The 15,145-nt window shown below is 44.6% G+C and overlaps 1 protein-coding gene across 5 annotated transcripts in view; it reads right to left on the minus strand.

The window, feature by feature from the left end:
* The window catches only part of LOC132459938 (membrane-associated phosphatidylinositol transfer protein 2-like), a 54,509-nt gene that overhangs the window by 34,489 nt on the left and 4,875 nt on the right, over positions 1-15,145 (minus strand). The window lies entirely within an intron of this gene.

Consider the following 15,145-nt stretch of genomic DNA (forward strand, 5'->3'; position numbering starts at 1 on the left):
ACTGATACCAAGGCTGGTGTTGCATTCTGGGTGTAGGGGACTGATACCAAGGCTGGTGTTGCATTCTGGGTGTAGGGGACTGATACCAGGGCTGGTGTTGCATTCTGGGTGTAGGGGACTGATACCAGGGCTGGTGTTGCCTTCTGGGTGTAGGGGACTGATACCAGGGCTGGTGTTGCATTCTGGGGGTAGGGGACTGATACCAGGGCTGGTGTTGCATTCTGGGTGTAGGGGACCACCAAGGCTAATGCTGCATTCTGGGTGTAAAGGGCCAATATCAAGGCTAATCTGTTCATATGACCACCTCCAAGAAATACTATATCTTATAAATATACTGTCAGGTTCAACCAACCAATGTGAACACATTTCTTAAGACTTCTCAAATTGACCAACCAACAGCTCCAAGTTTAACTTTTACAACCTAATAATACAAATTGTAAGTTTAACTCACAATGTTTCTTTAAACTCCTTCCCTCCTGTGCGCACAATTCAGAGAAGACCCCACACCTGAGCCCTTCTGTGATTGAACCAGCCTTGTAGAACCCCGTTTTCCTCACGCTCCCAGACTAGCAGATTCCCAGGCAATCTGAAGCCAGCTAGCAACATGAGCGATCTCTGCTGACCACAACCAACAAAGGCTGTTTTTGAGAGTCATTTATTTGCTTTGTTAATATTCACAATTGTGTCATGCAATGAGGACCATTTTCATGCTCTTCCTCTGGAGAAAAAGCATTTATTGACCAATATCGTCACTGGTCCAAACATGCAAATGCATGAAAATGAGTGGGTTTTGGAGGAATGATGGTGCAGAAGATATATAAACGAATTCTCCTTGGCAAATGGGTCATGATTTAGGCTTTTTTTTAGCAGAATGTCTTGATGAGAATAATCAGTTATATAATCATTCCATTATTATCATAGTCGTTATCCAATAGGACAATATCTGAAGAGTGTTTTTTTTTTTTTAATCTGTGAAGTTAATGAAGTAAATGCAAAATGCCACCAGTTTCCACAAAACACCAAGTGTAATTCCGGCGAAAATTGAACCCAGGGTCTTTTCGGCATGAAGACCCATAAAATAAGCCCTCCAGACACTTTTTTTTCGTTGGTAATCGAGTATAGAGCTTGCCCAAAGTTGCCCGGAGCAATGTTACAGCCCAAATGGCTTCCATGTTATTGGCTAGAGGCACAGTGAACAAATCTGCATTTTTTAACCTCTAATATTGCTCAAAATAACACCAAACTCTGCAGTTGCATAATTAGGGTCCCTACACATAAAACGAAGCATCAACAACTTATTTAGCTTACCGGGAGTGATTTAAAAAAATACTATTTTCCAAATCTGTGCCTTACCAGTAGGTCCATGTTTCCAGGAAGTCCACACAAGTCGATTACCAGCTACCGTAAATAATATAAAAGAGAATTTAAAACAGCCATTATCAAGAGGGGAGATTTTTACTATGACGAAACCCAAAGAAAATCAGTATCTGGAGGGCTTATTTTATGGGTCTTCCTGTCGAAAAAGACCTTGGGTTAAATTTTCTCTTAAGCACTTATTGTATGTTGTACGCATCCTTGCACTTAAAAGTGTACGGGGAATGGGTTAACCTAACCATTGTTAGTGCTTGGCACTTAGTTCTATGAACATCCTTACTGTACCGACAGAGTTATATAGTGGTTTCTCTTTTTCTGACAAACTTATTGTAAGTCGCTTTGGATTAAAGCGTCTGCTAAATGCCCTTAATGTAGGTATAAATGTAAATGTGCCACAACTGCTGCCTCCCCGTCTGGGACGTCCCACATCAGCCACCTGCATGGTGTGAAGGAGGAGCAGCGATGGGGCCAGCAGAGCTACCGCCTTGCTCCTGCTCTGTCCTCCAGTTCCCTTTGAAACCTCTGCCGCACAATGTGCTTGTTGCGCACAGAACCCCCCCCCCCCTACCGCGGCCTGCCTAAAATAACGGTGCTCTTGGGGAAGGACTGCAACGAAAAGTAGGCTAGCAGAAGATGAGGAGAGGGCCCAGGCGGGTCCTAGCCAAGGCTCCTTGGAAGCAGAATCCCCCGACGAGACCGCTCAATCAGGTCCTGGATGAGTAACCCCAACCATAATCCCAGGGTTTATTGTCAAGTAACTATTTAAAAACTGTTTTGGTACGGGGAGGGGGAGGTTTCCGTGGCCCTTTTGAGGGACGAGTCTGTGAGGGCCCGGGCTTAGGGCCGAGTTTGGGATGCTGCCACTAACCACTAACCGCCGACGTGTGGCGGCGTTTCAACGAGCCTATTGTGATCCTGCCCGTGATAAGAATCATCTTTTATGGTCAGACAGGTCGCAGGGGAGACCGCTTTACAAGTTCAGGGAATTTATCAAATACTGAAGAAATCTTAGGTTAATCATTTATTCAAATCCTATTAAACTCACCTATTAGGATTTTAAATTCCAAATCCAACTTTAATCCAACTGAATACAACTCTGCACTAACAAGCTTCTCTTCGGGTGAACTAGGAGAAGGTTCTAGAAGTCACATCGCAGCTCGACGCTCACATCAGGGCTTACGGCCCTTATATCATTTTCTTTACTGTCCCTCATTCATACAGTTTGTCCGTTGTCTCTCAGTCCCTCTCCATCCCCCACTGCCCCTGCCTTCAGTACGCCCCTGCCTTCAGTACGCCCCCGCCTTCAGTCCACCTCATCCATCTCCCACTCCTTTCTGTGGCATTCCTTGCGTTGCTCAATCATTCTGGCCCTCAGACACAACCGCGGCACAAGGACTTTGGCCCTCATAGTCCCCAGACTGCATAAATATAGATGAGGCCCTTTGCTTCTACATGTTTATACAAAGGTGTATTGGTGGCAGGGCCTTGAATACAACGCAGCAGCTCATCTAACGAAGAGATGCGGCCCACATGACATGCATCATCTGCAGTACAGACGTGTTAGGATCAGATGAGCAGCTCACTTTCCCCCGGCACCCAGCGAGAGTATCGTTGCCGCCACGCTCCACCCAGGAAGAGAAAAAAAAAAAAAAGGGAAGAGCAGAGGAAAAATGTAAATAATTTGCACGCAGCATCTAAAAATAGCCTGGTCACAATAATCCTTGCATACGCAAGCAGCGTGCGTTGCTGTTGTGAGTTTAGAGAATACACTCATTGCCTTCTAAAAATACTGCCTCAGCTCCCCCCTGGGTTGTGTGACGCAACGGAGGCACGTGGCTCGCCGCGTTCAGCCGTCACGCAGCTGGACCCGCGGTGCCAGGGAGCCACTCTCCAACCTCAGCGGTGGCCTTCACTGCCACAGACACACTGCCAAAGGGCCATCACAGCATCCAATAATGTGAGGCTTTCTCTGTGGCACAGACTGATGCACCTCCTCTGGTAGGAGTTAACCTCTGATGGTGTCTCTACAGTACAGCCTGATGCTCCTCTTGTAGTAGTTAACCTCTGATGGTGTCTAGTAGGGGTGTGACGAGATCTCGTGCCACGAGATCCCGCGAGATTAAACTCGACGATATTACCCGTCGCGTTAAAAATCTGTCTCGCGAGATTTGTGATTTATCCAAACTTCTATTTGTCGCCTGTGGGGGCAGTAATGCACCTTTGCTACATCTAGCCTGCCAGAACCTAAAGAAGGAGAAGGAAAAGAAGAGGAGGAGAAGAAGGGGAAGCAGGGGAAGCATCGAAAGCAGCCATAAGCTGTGTTCGAAATCGTTCCCTATCACGGATATAGTGTACTATATAGGGTGCTCGCCATTTTGTAGTGGTGTTCGAATTCTCAGTGGTTAATTTCATGCACTATATAGTGCACTTAAAATACCCAAAATTTGAGTGTACATACGATGTAGCCTACATGTTACTCCCGTATACCACAATGCAATGCGGTCGTGTTTTTCCGGAGGAGAAGAAGAGGCTGAATAACCGCGAAAACGAATACATTTAATCAAAGTATATTTTGGGTACTTTGATTTGATTTTGCACATAATATTGTTTGCAATTGAAAAAAAGTTTTTTAAATTTATTTTTATTTAACTTTTATAAATTTTATTTTTAGTTTCAATTTCATGCATGTAAAGAGTTATAATAAAACATTTCAAAATGCATGCGCGACTTGGTTAAATAAAAGTCTGTTGGTCCAGTCATATCATTTGTCATTGTAGTTTTCTTAAAATCTCGTCTCGTCTCGTTCTCGTGAACCCAATATCGTGTCAAGTCTCGTTTCGTCACACCCCTAGTGTCTAGTACAGGCTGTACTCGTCTGGTAGTAGTTAACCTCTGATGGTGTCTATACAGTGCAGGCTGATGTACCAGTAGTACTGGTAGTAGTTAACCTGGACCTTCAGGTCAAACCCAGCTAATACTGTGGTGTTCTCAGCACATTAGGGTCCAACAATACAGAGATTACATCTTTTCAATTAAGTTAGTTTCTACTCATTTCAGCTATTGCATCCGTTTTTTATGGTTTAATAAAACAAAACACCACGGTGGGAGAGAAAATGAAGAGCTCTACTTTTCACACCACTTTTCACCCACTTGCTAAACATCAACAACGTACCCCACCCCGGACCACCAGAGACCACGCTCAGGTGGAACAACAGCCGGGCCTGCTGGGGCCGGAGGGCACGCAGCCAGGGCTTCCTGTCAGGCGGGGGGGCTCGTGTCCCCCCGTTTCCATCGTGGGCCCCCCCCCCTACGGTGGAGCGCTTTAAATTTAGTACAGTTTCCAAGAGTTGGGGGGAGGGGTGGGGGGTCGTGTGGGTGGAGGGTGAGTGACGTAGAACATGGAAAAGCCTGGGGGGCCAGAGGGGTGGCCGCAGAGGGAGGTGGCAGGGAGAGGGCAGGGGTTCCCCCTCAAAGCTGTCCAATGATGCAACAACCCCCCCCCCCCCCTTCAAAATACAAGTGGAAACTCTGAGCTTGTGGCAAGCCCAAAATATCACATATCATTTTCACACGTTGCTTTGACCTTGCGGAGCCCCCTCTCCGCTATGACAACCGCCACAAACACAGCATGCCATTCGCCGAGAGATAATTGGAAAAATAACACATTTGATTACCTTAATTGGCTTTACAGGTTTAAGCGCCACGGGCGGGAAAATGCCAGAGACTTACGACAACATTGTGATCGCTCCGCGCTGCTCTGCCAAGACAAACCAGACACATTGTTGCTACCATCGGCATTAGCTGGACTATTGGTAATGAGTTAGTCTTGAAATATAATGAATGGATGTGTTAGATGCAGCCCTCTTAGTCATACATTTTAAATCATAATATTTAACTGATCCCTGTGATTGTATGGATCCATGACACATAGCATGTTTTGGAAACAGAGAGACAGGCTAAGACCCAGTCATAGCGCGCCGCGCCCCCACCTCCTCCACTTCTAAACCAACACCACTATTTGTGTTAAGCGGTGACATTGGAGATGGCTCAGACAGTATTGATGAGAGTTTAAGGGGCAGGCTATTCTAAACAAGTCCACGGTCATGAGAATAACTCTCTCCACCGGCACGGTCAAGGCAAGGCACCAGCAGATCCACAGCATCTGATCAACACTACATTTTGTATACATTAAGAAAATAGTGTTTTACATGCTGGGGTCAGTAGCAGAACGTTTATCATAGGGTCGATTAAACCTGAGGAAGGTTCAGGACCGCTGGCCAAGGCTGTTAGTTCGTCCGTTTTGTTGGCCAACGATCTCACGTTCCCCATCACGATAGATGGAAGGCAAGGTTTAAATCTCCTGTGCGTCTCCCGTCTCAACCTTGCCTTCGTTCCGGCTCTCGTTCCCCTCCGGTGTCTCCTAAGCTCCGCAGGTATGCCCGCGGGTGGGGCTCCAACGGCCCCGGCCGTTGGCCCCGGCCGGTACATCAGCAGCCCTTCCCTCGTATGGCTAATCATTGTTTGGTCCACGAGTTTCACAAATTACACAAAAAACTACACTAACACTAACTTAAACTAATGATCAAATGTGTTTAAAAGATTAAAAAGGCACCTTCCAGCGAATATCAGAAAGATGTAAAGTTGAAATAATAGTAGCAATTAGAAGAAAAAATAAGTAGGAACTGCAAGAGCTACTGCAACAGGCAGCCACCCGTGACGGCGCCATGGCAACCAATCCTATCAAAGGAAATTATGCTTTGTGGTGCCTAATAGAAAATGAATGAAGCATAGAAATGACGGCCAAAGAACACACGGAATAAATAGATTTAGCTTGAGGGCAAGACATATTCCTTCTCGCCCCATCCTCTCTGTGATAACTTCAACAGAAGGTTACCATGGAGACAAAGAAGGCCCTCTCCTCATTGGCTGCCCCGCTGAAGTCAGCATGACGAGGAGAGCGGAGACTGATATCGTTTTTCTCCAGTCTCCACTTTCCCTCACCACTTCCTCCTATACCATGAGTCTATAGACACCATCATAGTTGGACTCTCTCTTCTCCTCTATAGGCACATCGTAGTTAAACTCCCTCTCCTCCTCTAGACACATCGTAGTTGGACTCCGTCTCCTCCTCTATAGACACATCGTAATTAAACTCCCTCTCCTCCTCTATAGACACATCGTAGTTGGACTCCCTCTCCTCCTCTATAGACACATCGTAGTTGGACTCCGTCTCCTCCTCTATAGACACATCGTAGTTAAACTCCCTCTCCTCTATAGACACATCGTAGTTGGACTCCGTCTCCTCCTCTATAGACACATCGTAGTTGGACTCCCTCTCCTCCTCTATAGACACATAGTAGTTGGACTCCCTTTCCTCCTCTATAGACAGTGCTTCAGTACTGTGCAACAGCAACTGCTGTTTTGAGGATTTTGTGGAACCATGAAGCACACATCCATCGATTTTAGTGTTAAAAACAAAAGTATAGTAAAAACCTTTTTTTAGAACAAAACGAAATACAACACATGCCTTTGATTTATTAAGCTCAGCAGAGAGATTAAACACCTCAAGTGGGGAAAATTTACCGTGGAAATAGATCCAACTGTATTATTATATTAACTAGCGCGGTGGTGATCGACTACTATCACTATCAGGATATGGTTTGCATGAACAGACAAAAGTTAATAAAGTAACAAAGTAAATAGAAACATTTCCTATTTAACATATCAACTTCCTTTATTATTAAGCTAATATTGTAGACATCGATTTGACTGGATTTAAATCCCACGAGAAACACTTTATAAGGCTCATCATATTGATTATCACATTGTTTTGGAGAAGGTTTGGCAAGAAACTCCTCAAGTTTCCCCCCTAGGTTGAATGAGCTGAGAGCAGGCTGATGCTGGAGAGCAGGTCACCCTCACACAGTACGAGTATGTGTAAGATGTGACTGAGGGTCAAAGAAACAATGCTTCTGGAGGCATTGTTGAAGGTTTCTGAAGGTTCTGAAGGTTCAGGATTGCCCCAGTGCACAGAGACCTGCTTGTTATAAAGGGACGACACGCAAAGGTCAGATAAGGTTTTGATGCAATGATCAAATCAATCAGTTCAATTAACTTTAATACAATGACTGCTGTTCTGAAATGTCAAATCTAGGAAGACCTGAGCTGTGTTCGAAATCGTTCCCTATCATGGATGTAGTGCACTAAATAGGGTGCACGCCATTTTGTAGGGTGTTCGAATTCTCAGTGGTCCACCATATAGGGCACTATATAGTGGACTTAAAATAGGGTACATACGATGTACCCTACATGTTACTCCCGTATACCACAATGCAATGCGGTCGTGTTTTCCCGGAGGAGAAGAAGAAGCTGAATAACCGCGAAAACGAATACATTTAATGATGGAGTCTCCGGCTTTCGTTTAGAAATGTCAACAATTTATTTGGGATTTAACATAGAACATTTAACATTCAAAATGAATTAAACAAGGAAATGTAACATTCAACATCAATACAACCTCCAGCTTTCGTCGTGAGTGACCGGTTTGTTTACATGATGTTGGCGCATCTGTCTGCGTCACACAAATACCCGGCGCATTTACTGACGCAAATGACGTTTAGAAATCTTAAGCGTAGTGTCCGAATTCTCGTTTGTACGTTCCCTAAATAGTGCACTATATCATGGACACTATATAGGGAATAGTGAGTGAGTGGATAGGGAACGATTTCGAACACAGCTCTGGTGTGTAGTTCACAGGTCAGAAGACCTGGTCACATGGTGTGTAGTTCCCAGGTCAGAAGACCTGGTCACATGGTGTGTAGTTCACAGGTCAGAAGACCTGGTCTGTAGTTCCCAGGTCAGAAGATCTGGTCTGTATTTCACACGTTAGAACTAGAAGTCCTGGTCTGTAGTTCACAGGCTAGAAATAGATTACCTGGTCTGTAGTTCACAGGCTAGAAATAGATTACCTGGTCTGTAGTTCACAGGCTAGAAATAGATTACCTGGTCTGTAGTTCACAGGCTAGAAATAGATTACCTGGTCTGTAGTTCACAGGCTAGAAATAGATTACCTGGTCTGTAGTTCACAGGTTGGAAATAGATTACCTGGTCTGTAGTTCACAGGCTAGAAATAGATTACCTGGTCTGTAGTTCACAGGCTAGAAATAGATTACCTGGTCTGTAGTTCACAGGCTAGAAATAGATTACCTGGTCTGTAGTTCACAGGTTGGAAATAGATTACCTGGTCTGTAGTTCACACGTTGGAAATAGATTACCTGGTCTGTAGTTCAGCTCAGAAGACCTGGCTTGTATTTTGAAGTGGCAGTGATTGAAGATATTGTATAATAGTTGAGGACTAAATGAAACTATTGTATAAAAGGGAATATAACTGTATAAACTGTTAGCCAAATGTTCATTCATTACATCCTGACATCGCCAGACAAATTCACAAATGCGTGTGTGGAACCTCTCAGTTCTGCTTTCAAGGGGCACAGGCCAAAGTGCCTCTGGACGCAATTGAGGGACACACAGCCAATCAGAGTGTGACACATCAGCAGTCGCGTTCTTGGTTGTTTATGAAGTTGCCTCAACGGCACTCCCATAGGGCGCTCCTCTTTCAGTCATCGTATCAAACCCGCCCCCTTTTAGATAAAGGGTTGTGATTGGCCCACTCGGGCTAGGTCGATTGCAGTGTTTCCCACAGAAATTTTGGAGACTATGGGGGGGGACGGGGGGACGGGGGACGGGGGGGACAGCCGAAGGCAGACAGCCGAACTTCGTGCTCTCATGCAATCCCAATGAGAGCGACACGAACTTCGTCTGAGCAAAAAAATAAAATAAATAATAATAATAATAATAATTCATGTGCACGCAGAGACTATGGCGGCCGAAATTAGACTATGGCGGGGCGCCATAGTCTCGTCAATGTGTGGGAAACACTGGATTGATTAATATATTTGCCATAATAACCAAGAAAAACATATCAAGTCGGGACATCAAATATCTTTTTACAGGACGTTGGGGAGAAAAAAATAGCAAAAAAAATGAAAATTCATGAATAACATTTCAATACCTTCTTCCTTCATTACATGGCGTGTTCCCCAGTCAGACCGCCAGATCTGGGGTCAGCCCTGCTCCTACCGGGCCTTCAGAGAGAATCATTCATATAATGATCCTATCAAAGGAAATTATGCTTTGTGGTGCCTAATAGAAAATGAATGAAGCATAGAAATGACGGCCAAAGAACGCACGGAATAAATAGATTTAGCTTGAGGGCAAGACATATTCCTTCTCGCCCCATCCTCTCTGTGATAACTTCAACAGAAGGTTACCATGGAGACATAGAAGGCCCTCTCCTCATTGGCTGCCCCGCTGAAGTCAGCATAACGAGGAGAGCGGAGACTGATATAGTTTTTCTCCAGTCTCCACTTTCCCTCACCACTTCCTCCTATACCATGAGTCTATAGACACCATCATAGTTGGACTCTCTCTTCTCCTCTATAGGCACATCGTAGTTAAACTCCCTCTCCTCCTCTATAGACACATCGTAGTTGGACTCCGTCTCCTCCTCTATAGACACATCGTAGTTAAACTCCCTCTCCTCCTCTATAGACACATCGTAGTTGGACTCCCTCTCCTCCTCTATAGACACATCGTAGTTAAACTCCCTCTCCTCCTCTATAGACACATCGTAGTTAAACTCCCTCTCCTCCTCTATAGACACATCGTAGTTGGACTCCCTCTCCTCCTCTATAGACACATCGTAGTTAAACTCCCTCTCCTCCTCTATAGACACATCGAAGTTGGACTCCCTCTCCTCCTCTATAGACACATCGTAGTTGGACTCCGTCTCCTCCTCTATAGACACATCGTAGTTGGACTCCGTCTCCTCCTCTATAGACACATCGTAGTTGGACTCCCTCTCCTCCTCTATAGACACATAGTAGTTGGACTCCCTTTCCTCCTCTATAGACACATCGTAGTTGGACTCCCTTTCCTCCTCTATAGACAGTGCTTCAGTACTGTGCAACAGCAACTGCTATTTTGAGGATTTTGTGGAACCACGATGAAGCACACATCCATCGATTTTAGTGTTAAAAATAAAGTATAGTAAAAACCTTTTTTTAGAACAAATACAACACATGCCTTTGATTTATTAAGCTCAGCAGAGAGATTAAACACCTCAAGTGGGGAAAATTTACCGTGGAAATAGATCCAACTGTATTATTATATTAACTAGCGCGGTGGTGATCTGGCCAGGATAAATATAAAGATAAGGGCAGAGAGAAAGGATGTAGGATGAGGGGTTGAACGAGGCTCTGCATCGCCTCCTATTATCAGCTGAAGCTCATCCTTCAGCTACATGAGAAGTTCACCCAACAATTGATATGTTTGAGGGAAAATACGTAAATAGAAAACTAACTCAGCCACCAAACACTAAAATAAAACCAACCAGTAATGTGGTGCCAGGTTCCAGCGGTCCCCAGATACGGACGTAACGTCAAACAAAGCCAACTGTCAACACATTCTAATTACTATCAAGTCTATCAACTTGTCAAATTAACACTGCCTCATTTTGGTACCCGAATGCAACAGATGCAGTTGTACAAATAAAATAAAAAAAGAGATTGGACCAATAAACAGAGATGGACAAAGACCAAGAGAGATAAACTGTTTGGACTGCCCCATATAAGGCCATTTCCAGGGATTCTGGAGGTCATGTGACTCGTATCTCCATGAGTTCTGAGCTCAGGAGTGCTCTACTCTGTGGACCGACCGGCCCTCAGCAGACCCTTCCACTCTCACCCGAACCAGGGCCTCTGGTAACACGTCAACCTCGATGTCAAACCGTCTGTAGTCGGTCCCCAACATGGCCACAGTAACACACGCAGGGTCACCATGGAGACACTGAGGCCCTCTGCAAAGGATAGCTATGATACTGGGAGGGAGCCTTGTTATAAAAGACTCAGGGAAGATGGTGGTGTGTTGGGAGTTACGGTCTGAAGGGTATACTTTTAGCCCATGCTAAGGTGACCAGTGGAGGACATCCAGAAGGGCTGGTAGAGAGAGTCTGTAGCCCCTCGGTCATATAACTCATATAACACTATTTTCCATCTATTGCAGGACTGCAGCCCCCCAACCCCCCTCACTCTCACACATCACAACTATGGACTGGACTTGGCTGCATTCTTATTCAAGTTATTATTGTTATTTATTTATTTACTTATCTATTTATCTTTTTTATTTTTTTTTATTAATATATTTATATTTATATACTATGCCAGTGGTGATGCTCTAAACTTAATTTCGTTGATTAACTCTGTTAAACAAGGACAATAAAGAATCTGAATCTGAATCTCATTTGACATGATGGCTCTGACTCAGGCGCCATGCTAGCTTGGAGGACGGGGGGGCACGGCCCTCACACAGGCATACATTGATCGATGGAACTGGAACACACACACACACACACACACACACACACACACACACACACACACACACACACACACACACACACACACACACACACACACACACACACACACACACACACACACACACACACACACACACACACACACACACTAGGGCTGTCACGGTTGAGGAATTTTCACCGCGGTGAAAACAGGGGGCGCAATATCGCGGTATGCGATATTATTGCAAAAAAAATTAAAATGCCGTTTAAGCGAGATAATGCACATTTTAATTCAAAACACACCCGTAACCGGAGTTTTGTCAGCGAACTTTTCGGACACAACGGAGCTGAAGGTTTGTGTGGAACCAGTTGCCATGGAGAATACGTTACCACTTTGCCAACAGTACGTTTGTTACTAAATTTATATTTATATTACTTTACATTGTGTAGTGCCGAACAACTCCCCTTACCTGTTCTAAAATCAGCGCAAAGCACGGCCTCTTGGGGCTTATTGCTTAATTTAAAAAAGGTTATTAAAAAATCTCGTTGGAAGCGCGATGTATGCGCAGGCGCCGTTTGGGCATAACAATATGGCGGCTGCCGTTCAATGTAGTTTTCATCACCACCGCCGGATTATGTTTCATTTATTTCATTACAGCACGTCCCCTAAACGTTACAACATAATCGACACGAATGAGCACAGCATCGAGCAGTGGAAACGTGGGTTTATTTACTATGAAGTTCGTATTTTTAATTGTTGAAATGAAATCAGCGGTGACGAGCTAGCGGCTAAATTAGCGGCTAAATTAGGGTAGCGGCTAAATTAGCATGTCGCGATACTTTGTACAGGGGATCACGTCTGCGCCGAGTAGATGCGCAGAGGGTTGAAACAGCGCTTGTCCGGTCTGCTCACAAGAAGGTTTCTTTGGCCAGTTACTGTGATTAAACACGAGTTGTTTAATGTTCACAATGTATCGTTTTTCATGGGGAAAATGAGATGCGTCCCCGGGACGCATGGATAGTGAGTTTAGTGCGTCCTTTCAGATTTTAATGCGTCAGCGACGCAGGACGCGTACCTAGCAACATCACTGCGTAACTAAATGAATGAACGTTAATGAATGGGTATCATGGCAACGCACGTTTCATTCTAGAATTCCACGGTCAGTTTCATGAACGCGCAACCCGCACCAGGTCATATGCGGTGATCGCGATGGCCCATTATCTACCGCGGTGTGCTCTAAATATCGCGATATTTCATTTTTGCGATTATTGCGACAGCCCACACACACACACACACACACACACACACACACACACACACACACACACACACACACACACACACACACACACACACACACACACACACACACACACACACACACACACACACACACACACAGTCTCCATTCCAGGGTTCCTCTTCTATACATGGGTTACCTGATTCTATACATGGACAGGATGTCCTGAACAACATGCCACATAAGCGGGGATTTGAATGTATGCAAATTAAAAACCTTGAAGCTCTCAGGCCCACGTCAACGGCGGCCATGCTACAACACCTAGCTGACGAGGGGGAACACCCTTGCGTCCGTGGACCGGTCCTGCCAACGCCAAACGCCCATGGCGTCACAGGCCAAAGTACACACCCTTGACTGCTCTCCATAAACATGAGGAAGGAGATGATTGATGGCTGCTTACGGGGCAACCGTCAGTCTTTAGTCTTTATCATTCTCAGTCTTTATCTCCTCATATAAACCCGTTCTGAAGAGCCAGGTTGTCCCCTTGCGGTTATTGCCCGGCACCAATCACTTTAGACTGCGACTCAGAACATAAAAAAGGAGCCTGCTTTTACTGTTTTGAGGGATTAACATAAATTCAAATGCTTGTTTTTTGTTTTAAGTCCTTTAATGAATATTTTAAAAATGGGACAGCAGTCCCGCTAGGCATCTACGGCCCATACACACCGACCGCAGACACCACACTTCACGTCAGGACTCCGGTGAGACTCCTGTGATAGGGGGGGGGGGGGGGCTCTGAATCTGACTGAATCCGAGAGAGCGGTTGAATTTCTGTTTGTTCCGTTACATTCCACAAAATGCATTCAACACCATGAGACCAACCGAAAACAAACACTTAACCGGCCAATAATGAACCAGAAAGATCCTCGTTCAAAACGTCACAAGGAGTTTCCCGAGGGTTAGCAGCAGGGTCCAACATGCTCGCCGTGTCTGCTTTAACAGGCGATGCTTTGTGGGGCCTAAGTGGTACTTGTCTGTGGGAGTCTGTCCAGTCGTTTGCAGGGTCGCATACCATCAGGCGTGAAGAGGACTGAGCGTTCAGACCCTGTTCACTTTGGGAAAGCAGTAAATCTGCATTAATTGTAAAGTAAAGAGCACAAAGAATTGACTTCAGCCAAATCTAACACGGTTCTTTAAGACCATCCTTGAGGGTCGTTGGATGATCTTCTGGAACACTAAATAGTTGTGCCCATCATAGACAAAGTGGCTTCTGAATGACTGAGGAAACTCCTAATAAGGGCTTAAAGACTTGGAAAGCTGCTCTGTAACTTATCAAAAGGTTTGCTACTGACATTTTTAAACATCAGCACAGATTAGCTCGATTGCAACAAGAAATAGTAAATGAACCATGTAAAATATTAAATAAACAACTGAGGAGGTAGACAGGCATTCCAAAAGTAATGCGTGTTATAACAAGGATTATGGCCATTACCTTACAGGCCTATGTTGTCATGAATGCATACGCTAACCAGGTATAGTTTTACAACCGGATATGTGCAAAACATCAGCTAAATCTTTCTGCCCTTTACTGTACTGATGAAGAGGGGACGAATTAGGGGTAGCTTTATAAATCCAATGTCACATGACAGAAGCAGGGCTTCCAAACCACTGCAGATACTATTCTTTATACAACAGAGGAAAATAAAAGAGGTTTGTAATTTCCAAGAATTTTACTGATTCCATGTTTGAAAAAAACATTTTCAATTAAGGCCAGGGGGAGTAATTCCACACATCGGTGCCAGAAACAAAGTTGGCTATAGGATGCAGGCCTATAAGTGTATCCCTCTACCTGCAATCAAACAATTGTAATTATTTGTGGTTTAACCACCCTACCCTATTAATATTGATTATAAAATAAATCCCTTCTCCTTACTAGATCAGGTGGACCCAAACACATGGTTCTGCTCTCACAGTACAGGAGTGTCCAGATTTGAATCAGGTTATTAATACATACATTCTTGTTTTACATAATTCGATAACATTGTGTCATCGAGTAACATCGAGTGTCATTATCAATCTAACTGACAGGAAGTGTGTCTCATTTAGCTTGCTG

This window comes from Gadus macrocephalus, chromosome 6 (assembly GCF_031168955.1).
Source record: "Gadus macrocephalus chromosome 6, ASM3116895v1".
Taxonomy (NCBI): Eukaryota; Metazoa; Chordata; class Actinopteri; order Gadiformes; family Gadidae; genus Gadus; species Gadus macrocephalus.